The following is a 9776-nucleotide window of genomic DNA, read 5'->3' on the forward strand; positions in this document are numbered from 1 at the left end:
GATTAGAAAATCATTGAGTAACTTAGTTTTTTTGGTACGCAATCACTTGTATTACAGATATTATTGAGTTTCAGGTGGTTTCAGGAGGTTGATGATGAGAAGGGGATGGCTTTTGCAGAGATGGTGGGGATGAGTTTTGGGGTTTGGATCTGGTGAAGAAGGGAGAGAGAAGAGGAACAGATTAAGGAAAAAAACATTTTGAAAATATTTATTAAAAATAGATGTTTAATTAAGAAAATATGAATTTTGATTTTTTTAAAAAAACCTGTTATAGTGGGTCAAAAGTGCTTGGTGCAACCTTGCACAAGTTTTTAGATGACCATAATAAATTTTTCCCTATAAACACTACAAAGGAAATAGATAAAATCTACTGTTCACTTTAAGAGTTTTATTCAGTGTGTCAAGGTCCACGGTAAGGCTATTTTTTGTTCTTTTTTTATAAGCTGGTTCCTTTTTGTTGCTTTTCCGATTACAATTGCACCAAATTTATTACTTTTTTATTTATGTATAAAGTAAATAAAAAAGGTAGGTTACTCAGCCTCTCTCCTCTCTTCTGAACATCCTCTACGTTTCTCTCCCCCTCCTTCATCGGAATCCTCAACCTAGCAACTGCCGCGAGCTCCGCTGCGAGCACCACCATCACAGACAACCCAAATCTGCCTCTATTCTTCACTCTCTATCGCGGCAAACACCCCTTTCAACAGCCGCAAGCATCCCCTTCCTTTGACACAACCACCGCAAATCCCAGTTTTTTGACAGGTTAAAAACCCTTTCCTCCTTTATCTGATTTTTTTCTACTTTTCTGAACACAGACCCGTAAGTGAAAACTTTTCGACATCTAATTTCACTTTTCTGCACCAATTCAAGTTAGGAGTATACTTTACATCACTTTTCTGGCCAATTGCTTCATATATAAGGCCCTCCAATTCAGATTTTTTGTGGCACAATACGAAAGCACCACCAGCAAGGAGGAACAAGAAGAGGAAGTAGTCGCTCTAATCGAACACCGCACCCATGAAGTCGAAAACATCCACAAACGCGTCGCTTATTACCAATCTCTGGTCACTCTTTTCACTACTACAACTACTATTACTACTTCCCTTTCAATATCATGCTTGTTTTTTTTTGTGGTGTATACAAGAATGTTGTTTTTTATCACTGTTATCATAGATTTGTTTGTTCTGAAGTGAAGCTTTGTTGTGTGTTATAGCTACTAAAGGTGTAGATTTTATAGGGTGGTTAATATAAGATTGTGAATGATGTGCAGCTTGAGGAGGCAGAGAAAAGGTTGCAGGATTCTGAATCGAACCAGCCAATGCAGTTTCGTCTAGGAAAAATAACAGCTTGGATAATGGGATTAAACCGGTGAAGATGGACTGGCGATCAAGCAGTCCTGTTGATAGGAATGAAGGTTCTTTATGTCCATCTTTTTTGTTTAGTTTTGTTTTTGTTTGGTTCTTTTGTCTATAAATTTTGCAATGTTCTAATATTTATGTGTGTGATATGTGGAATTGGTTCTAGATGCATGAACAGGGGATTCATTCAATAAACAAAGAAGCCCACCTGACTTGGAAGTTGAACCAAATTTTTTCAAAATCTTAGGGAATATCCATCATAGACCATAAAAAAGCCAACTTGGAGATCCTTAAAAACCACACAACTTATATTTGCATTTTATTAAACCTTATTCTTTGGCTTCAGGTTTGCAAATAACCATGATAGTCCATAATGCTCCTTAATGTTTGTCTAAAGAAAAGGTGTTTTTTTTTCTCAGATTTAGATTTTTTTTATGACAGGCCTCTGTGAGTGCTTCTTAGGAGCATGTAATGATAACCGGTACATGAAAAACTCTCTAGGCATTCTTACTCTTGCACAATTTGTATCATTTATCTATGGGGTTATGACATGCTACATTCAAGATTTTAGTTTATCTCAATATGGTATTGAGTTGGTTTGACACAACAACTATCCTCCACATCTTGATGCTTACTTGGTATTATTCCTTTCCTTATTTGTGCAAGAGTAACACCAATAAAATATTGAACCAGCTTTGGTATATAGAGTTTTTACTAGAAGTCAGATGTATGATTTTACCAATGGAAGTGCCAACTGATAGCAAATGAGCAACTTTGAATCTTGGCTGGATTTATATTCTAAGGAAGAAAGAGTTAGAGCCCAGAGCATTCTGAAAGCAAATTATTAATAGGCATAGAATGGAATGATGACAATGAGGTGAAAGGATTATATAGACTTCAAAGGTTTAGGCGAATTATCAGTATAATCTCATGTTATCACATAAGCTTTATTCCAGAATTTCAACTTTAGTCTCTTTGATCAAGGTTAGTCAACTTTTTAATTGTGTGGTTGCTAAGTTATTTTCCATATTGTCGATACTTTGTAGCTAACAACTGACAAACTATGAAGAAGCTATGTGAACAATAATTTTAATCTTATCAGTTTTATGCACTACTACAGAAAAGGCCTTTAGCCACGGTTCGGCCCGCCCATTCGCCACGGTTTAACCGTGGCGATAGCTACCGTGGCAATTGAGCAAACCGTGGCAATTGCTTCACCTGTTGCCACGTTTGAAGAGCGAACCGTGGCAATTGCTTCACCTGTTGCCACGGTGGAAAAGGGCAACCGTGGCAATATGTTGCATCTACTGCCACGGTCAAGTGGGGAACCGTGGCGATAAGTATCTTCTATTGCCACGGTCAAGTGGGGAACCGTGGCAATAACTATTTTCTATTGCCACGGTCAATTGGGGAATCGTTGCAATATTTTAGAGCGGAATTTCTCAACTGCTTGCATATCAACAATAATTAATTTTTACAGTGTTAAGAAAAAGAGAAGTATATACAAGAAACCGGCTAAAAACCCCAGCTATAGCACACAGAATATCAGCCCCATTTGTGAACATGGAACATAATAATTAAAGACAATAACTTGTTAACTGCTATAAATCAGCATAATGTATCAAATACAATAACTGCTAGAAATCAGCATAATGTATCAAAGACAAAAAACTGCTAGAAATCAGCATAATGCATTAAGTCTTAACGACTTAAACTAATGCTAATTGAGCTACAACTTTGCTTTTATGTATCATTTAATCTGTGTAGAATCAATTCTATGTATCATGTAATCTTTTATGCATACTGTGGCATTGAGCACACTTGCTTCTCTTTTAGCAGATACTGAGGCTCCAACAAGTGCCTCAAGTAGTATGAATCCAAAGCTATAAGCATCATCCTCTAAGTTTTTCATTTGCCTGAAATTACACATGTTGACAAAATCAAGACACAAACTTAGGAAGAATCCACAAATAAATTATTAAACTACTGATGACTTCCTGCTAATTTATAGATGGATCAGAAGTTATCCAACTTGCTAAATGTACCAAGAATATTGAGTGGGGAGGTAGTGAATTTAGAAAAATTCCAGGATCAATATGATATAGGTCCTAATCATTAGTTGATTATGAAATACATGAGTTCTTACCATGAATTGTGACTTTCTCCTTTTACCTACAAACCAAAATACAAGTCATAATCATTGATGGTGATAAACATAGCACTGGAGGATCATTAGTAGAGGGAAAAGTGAACAAAAAAATTCAAAAGAAGAAAAACAAAGAATCCATACCCCACTTGCATCATTTTCCTCTGAGATAACGGACAATCCATAGTCACTGAGCTTTGCCAATAACAACTTGCAGCCTGCAACTATATAAACAGCAATATACATGATAGACCTATAAAGATGGCAAAAACATACACACCTTCTTCAATAAGGCCCTTCAATGCCCAGGAATCACCCATAATTGGTCCACCTCCTCCTGTTAAGTCGGGGTACATCACTCATTTCAGCTGATAACTTATAATGAGATTGACATGGCAGCAATTAATATATATGCTCCCTCCATTATCTCATAACAGTTACTTATTTACATGTAAGTCAGAGAAATCAAAGCAATGAGATTAGTTGGGCTGGGGGACTATTCCAGAGCAGGACACAATCAATTCTTATCAAAAACCCAGAGAGACTATCTCAAACAAAACATGTTGATTCAGAACTTGAATTTTGCATAATACAAACTCAATTAAAAAAAATCAACATCTAAGAAAATCAATTCTTAAATGAGGAGAACTATGGTGCTTCACCTCTTCCACCATATACAAGCAACCGCTTTTCAACCATTGTGGCAGTATGCCCACATCTAGGCTGGGGCAAAGTTCCAGAGACTGAAAGCTCCACCCGTTCTAGAGATACTACGAGAGTAAGAAGATGATGTTACAACTTGTATTAAAAGGAAATTACATATTCCTTATTAAATTTAGTCCCAGAGGAAAATACTTGTGTCCATGACATAAACATCAGATAACCACTTTTTTCCAGCCCATCCACTATACCTGCATCCAAATAAACCCCACCTTATCACATGTTATAATTTGATCCTAATACAGCCAATTAGGATAAAAAGTCAAATTAAATGCTATAGATCTCACATAACAATTTTCCGATTTCCAATTGCTGAAGCTGCAGCGAAATCCCTCGGTGAAGGCAAGTCACCAAAGCTGGTTAATTCAGACCATTGCCATATATCTTGAACACCATCATTTGTTCCAAATGCCAACATGCCAACAAAGCATTAGTCCCAAACATGTCAAGTCTTACAACATCAAAGTCTTCACAGAACATGAACTGGACAAATATTATACAAAATGTTATACCAGTATCCAGAATCCAAAAGTCCCCCAACCTATAAAATTCTGTTAAGACGAGAAGAAAATAAACAAACACACATTTCTGGTGAGAGCATCAAAGGTGATAAGCATTAATCTTAACTCTTAACCATATAATCATACATGGATTATCAAGTTGAGATTTTTCAGCTTAAATCTAATATTGACATGTGATTGTATAAGTTCAGTTACACAATATTCATCACAGAAACCCATTACAAGAGAAAACAAAACACCAATATGCAGAAAAATGAAGTGATGAGATAACAACCCAAACACAAAGCAATCACCTTAGGCAGATCAGAGAAGAAAATCTTCGAACCTTCTGAATCCATGAACTGAATCGATACCCAACACAACTTCACCGTAACCCACAACTTCACCGTATTTCACCAAATCACCAAACGAACACGATCAATCAACATGAAGAATCAACACTCAGATCTCGACGAACAAGGATCGGCAGCGGATGTTACTAGAGCCCGGGAGCGATGGAACTTGAAGGACTTGAGGGACACGAGCGGCGCTAGTGGAATGGGCGGCACCGAGCAGGAGAAGGAGCGATTCTCCCGCGCGAAGGAGAGGGAGAGTGACTGAGAAGCGATAGGGAGAGGAGGACTGACTTGCAGTGAGAACGAGAGGGAGAGAAGGAGTGATTGCAGCGAACGTAGAGGGAAGAGAGGGAACGGAGAGAACAGGGAGGCAGGGATCGAGAGGGTTAGGGTTATTCTTCTCAGAAAAAATTGGAGAGTGGGAGGGAAAAAACGAGAGTGTTGGGGGTAAGTGAAAACCTCAAAAAAATTGTCTATTGCCACGGTTCCTAAAAATATAATAAAATATTGTCTCTTTTTGCCACGGTTCCGTTTATAACCGTGGTAACTGACCTTTTGCCACGGTTCCGCCTATAACCGTGGCAATTGAGGCGTGGCAAAAGGTCTTTTTTGTAGTAGTGATGTTACAGTTTTTTAGTCCTTTTTCTTTCTGTATGCCTATCTCTTAAAAACCCAAGTATATGTTTAATGTAATTTGACAGTCATAAAACTTAAAATTTTCTTCAAATAACATCATTAAAGTCTTCTAGCTGGAGAGATGCTCGAGAACTGAGTGAAATTGAACAGTTTTGGTCTTTAAATTATATGTTGTTCATAGGGTAAGTTGTTTTTATAGCTGCCATCATAATTCAAAATCACAAAGCACACATAACAGGCCCAGACTAATGGCAGTGATTATGGCTAGACCAATACAGATTAGCATAAAAACAAGAAATTGCGGCCAAGGTTGTCAAAAACTCTAACCAAGGAACTGAAGAATTTAAGAAAGCAGTTAAGTTAATTGGATTTAGGACTTTAAGGAATTAAATGCATTTTAATGCACATATGCTCATTGGTTTCAAGCTTATTTGTTGTTTGCCTATGTGAGTATGTGACTATAAATTTATGTCATTTATGTTGTTCTGTTGGACATCTTTGACATGGTCTATACTCTTTTGAACTTTTATAGCTGTGTTTGAGATGTCAAAGTGAAATCAATAAGCTAAATATATTAGAAAAGTTAGTACTCATATATGCATGGTACTGAAAATGGTTTTCATGTGCAGTTTTTTTCCATGTGATACTAATTTAGTTTTAATGAAGTTCGAAAAATGTGCTAAAGTTTTGGAACATGTTGTCAGTCCTCGAGGTGCTAATTGGATGCACATTTTATATCAGGTTTGCCTCTTACCTCTTTCCTGAACACATTTTATATAGTTGCATATGTATAAAACTATAAAATCAATTTGAAGCTTAGTCTTTTCAACAACATCTTTCAAATTTATGTTTTATATTCTATGCTCTGTTTATTTGATTCATTGACTTCATTCATTATATTTGATTCAGAGGAATGTAATTTTTCATACAAGTTGCAGGCATATATACAACCACTATAGTGCTACTTAAATAATCTTATTTATCATGCATAAAACTATAATTTTTACTTCAGCCTCATCTTTCTGTATTGCAGGTTGACGTGCTACCATTTTGCCCTGGTGAATTTTGAGATACTCTTTCAAGAAGTACTGATGTATCTTAATGATGCTTCTCCTTATGTCTGTCTAATTGGCCAATTGTTGTCTTTATTACTTTGAATATCATTTCCTTCATTACTAAATGATTTAGAAATCCTATTGCATGGGAAAGCTTGAAAACTTTAGTGCACTGGTTTTCTTCCTTTGCACAAATAAAAGCAAAGTTGTAATTTCTTTTTCCAGGTCCATACAAATGAATAGGACTCCAGATAGGCTACTTGTCATTTTGGGGTTAGTAAATTGGAATGACTTATTACGTGCACTGAATTGTTGGTCTGCAATATAGAATCACAAAGCCATGAGTTTTATTAGACGTGTGGTAGTTAATCTTTATGTTTATGGAGCCCTTATAATATAAGTATATAACAGATATTGCTGGACTGATTTAGCCCTTCCCCCATCTGTTGTGTTGCTCTTTTTGTTACGCTTTCGAGTATTTTGACTATAGATATATTGATATGGAAGAAGAGATAAATATCTGGTGCTTCATGTTTGCTCTTTCTACTTAGTATTGTAGTTGACATTATAGAGAAACAAAGAATTTGGTAACATTCTTAAAATTTTCAATATCACCACATTTTCATTGAGAATGATGTGCGGCGAATTCGTTCCTCAAACTAACAAAGGAGTTTTGACATTATCTCTGACTCATAGATGAGAAGAGAAATGATTGTGTTCCTTGTGAGATAAAATGATTATGTTTAACAGCTAAGACAATTATTAATGGTATATTTAAAAATTATTTTTTTAACTCATATTAAGAAATAGTGAAGTAGGAGATTTAGTTTGATGTATTTATAATAAGAATCAATGAGGTTGACGTACTCCATATACAATACCAGCTACCACATCTTTCTAAATCCAATTTAAAACCTTATTGTTAACCATTTTATCCTGAACAACAAAACATATATAGTATTTTCATATTTTACTCAAACAAAAGTAAAGACATTATTAAGCAGTGGAATTTATTTTTAAAAAACATAGTTCTAAATTTGTAATCACATATTTTAAATAACAAACAATTATGACACACATGTATTGTGGAAAATTAAATTTGAAATAGATATTGTTGAGGAAAATATGTTTTCATACACTAGATTTCAAAATAGTTTAATATAACTATTAAATAGTATTTAATTTATATTCATAACAAATTACTGATTGTAATTAAAAAATAGCAACCATGCATCGGACGGGTCACTATCTAGTTTATTACATTGATCCCAAAAGTGGATAATCCACTGGACTTAGGGGAGTACAGGCCAATATCATTGGTAGCCTGCCTATACAAAATAGTGCCAAAAGTATTGTCAAAAAGTATTGACAAGCTGCATTTATTGGAGGAAAATACAGTTAGATAGTGTGGTCATAGCAAATGAGATTGTGGAGGAAGCAAAGAAGGCTTTTTAGAAAGTGGTTTTTAGAAGGCTTTTTAGAAGGTGGTTTTTAGAAGGCAAATGAGATTGTGGAGGAAGCAAAGAAGGTTTTTAGAAGGCTTTTTGAAAGTTGTTTTTAGAAGGCTTTTTGGTGTATCAAATCAGCAACAAAGCAACATCTCAGGTATGGGAGGGTGGTCAAATGGACGGTGGGAATGAAGGTTAAGCTGGAGAAGGAATCTGTTTGTGTTGGAACTGCAACTACTAGAGAAACTGTTGAAGGACATTCAAGCGGTACCGGTGCGAGCAAATGAGGTGGATGGCTGCTGTCCAATGATGCGGGATTCTCAGTACAATCTTCCTATTACGAACAAAGCCTTCTTGATCAAAGCATAGATGGTGATATGTTCAGAATTCAGTGGAAGGTGCCAGTGCCATCCAACGTCTTGGCGTTTGCCTGGAAATGTATACTAAATAGAATCCAATCCCGTGAAAATCTAAGGAAAAGAAGGATAATCCCACCTGGTCCAGATTGTGTGTGTGTGTGGTGTGAAGAGGTGGAGGAAACTACAAATCATATGCTATTCTCATGCAAGTTTGGGTGGAAGGATTGGATGAGGTGTTATAGGTAATTCGGCCTTCAAACTGTGCTACCACAGGACTGCAAGGCGCAATTTCGACAGCATGGCATGGAGGGGAGAAGAAACAACGCGCAGGTATGGAAGGTGATATGGTGTGCCTGTGTATGGTCGATTTGGTTAGCAAGAAATGAAGCTATCTTCAGATCTGTAGCTCCTGACAAACAAAGCATAGTTGAGGCTATTAAATTTAGATCCTGAATTGGCGGTGTAAAACCAAAGGATTTGCATACTCTCACTTTGAATGGCTGTCAAATCCTGAGTGCTGTCTGGATTGGTTGGTCTTAGCCTAAAGGGGTGTGCTGGCTTGGATCATAAGAAGTCACCTGTGGAACAAGTGGGCATGACACAGTAGGAAATGGAAGAGGAATAGTGCAGAATGAATCAAATGTAAAAAAGGCTTCTGAGAAATTTCTACACTATGCTATTTGCTTTGACTGGTCCACGTCTAGGGAGGGAAGAAGAGGGGGGAGCTATGGATGTTTCTGAATTGGTGTTATAAAGTGGTATACTAGTCCATGATTTTGCCATAGTAAAGGGGTATTATCTTAATTTGGTCATGGCTGGAGTTGGCTTCAATATACACCATCTGTACAACATCAGAGATTGGATTAGCACATAAAAAGGCAGGGCAGAAGTTGGAGTGTTGCAATATCACTTCCAAGGAACCTCTGAATTAGGAATTTTATGAACTTGGCTCTTTGGCCAAGTGCAGCTGCGCCTGCACTTTCTTTCTCTCTTTTTATCTATTTCTATTGCTTTCTGTTTCTTGTACTTCTTATTGAAAGCATTCTTTGGCCTTCCATAAAAAAAATAACACAGCTACTTCTACAACCTATTGACTCACTAGGGCTTATTTAGTATATATATCATGTTGAAATTTAATTTCAGCTAACACTTTAGAGGAAGAGTGTGACTCTGATAACATATTGTTAATTTGTATTGAATA

At 36.4% G+C, this 9776-nt stretch overlaps 1 long non-coding RNA gene across 1 annotated transcript; it reads left to right on the plus strand.

Moving 5' to 3' along the window:
* Positions 1–751: 751 nt before the first annotated feature.
* On the plus strand, positions 752–7060 carry LOC130734022 (uncharacterized). Its single transcript, XR_009017726.1, has 3 exons — positions 752–1411; positions 6343–6454; positions 6747–7060. It is a non-coding gene; the product is annotated as an uncharacterized LOC130734022 (long non-coding RNA).
* The last annotated feature ends 2716 nt before the right edge of the window (positions 7061–9776 follow it).

Source organism: Lotus japonicus, chromosome 1 (assembly GCF_012489685.1).
Source record: "Lotus japonicus ecotype B-129 chromosome 1, LjGifu_v1.2".
In the NCBI taxonomy this organism is placed as follows: Eukaryota; Viridiplantae; Streptophyta; class Magnoliopsida; order Fabales; family Fabaceae; genus Lotus; species Lotus japonicus.